The following is a 637-nucleotide window of genomic DNA, read 5'->3' as shown; positions in this document are numbered from 1 at the left end:
TTACATCCAAGTTCTCTTGAATGTTTATTGGAGAGGCCTCCGTTTAACATCAAGGCACGGTATATGCGGCAAAATGCAAATATTCAAGCATTAGGTAAACTTATTTGCTGTGGGAATCACATGTTTTTGTTTAGTAAAATAGATCCGTAGCTTCACTTTCACACCGGAAATGAGAGAAAGACATAAAAAGATGGACCAGAAATCATTTTAAGCAAAAAAGACGCCGTTGCCGGGGATCGAACCCGGGTCACCCGCGTGACAGGCGGGAATACTTACCACTATACTACAACGACTTGTTGACATTGTGCGCTTATACAAGCTTAATCTCACAGCATCAACCAGCAAAAAATGTCAAAAAGTGCAAGTATAATTTAACATATACTAGTGTTTTAGCTTTGAATCTTTATCTAATGTCTTTTCTGAGAGATGAAGCATCTTGCATTGTTTCTACCGCAATCATGTCGAGGCAAATCTTAGCTAATAAAATCACTCATGGTGAATTTCATTACCTCACAACACGTCCCACTCAACCACCACATAAGCCTAATACAGTATTTAGTTGTGGTCAAGATCTAAAAGTTCATGTATAAGATACATGTCAAGCTTGCATTTATTCCGTTGGTGCAAACACCTAACC

The 637-nt window shown here is 38.6% G+C and overlaps 1 non-coding gene across 1 annotated transcript; it reads right to left on the bottom strand.

Annotated features, from left to right (window-relative positions):
* Nucleotides 1-221: 221 nt before the first annotated feature.
* On the bottom strand, nt 222-293 carry TRNAD-GUC (transfer RNA aspartic acid (anticodon GUC)). The gene has a single exon. It is a non-coding gene; the product is annotated as a tRNA-Asp (tRNA).
* Between the last annotated feature and the right edge of the window lie 344 nt (nt 294-637).

This window comes from Lycium barbarum, chromosome 8, assembly GCF_019175385.1.
Source record: "Lycium barbarum isolate Lr01 chromosome 8, ASM1917538v2, whole genome shotgun sequence".
NCBI lineage: Eukaryota > Viridiplantae > Streptophyta > Magnoliopsida > Solanales > Solanaceae > Lycium > Lycium barbarum.
Note: the sequence above shows the minus strand (reverse complement) of the source record. Positions and strands in the feature narration are given on the sequence as shown.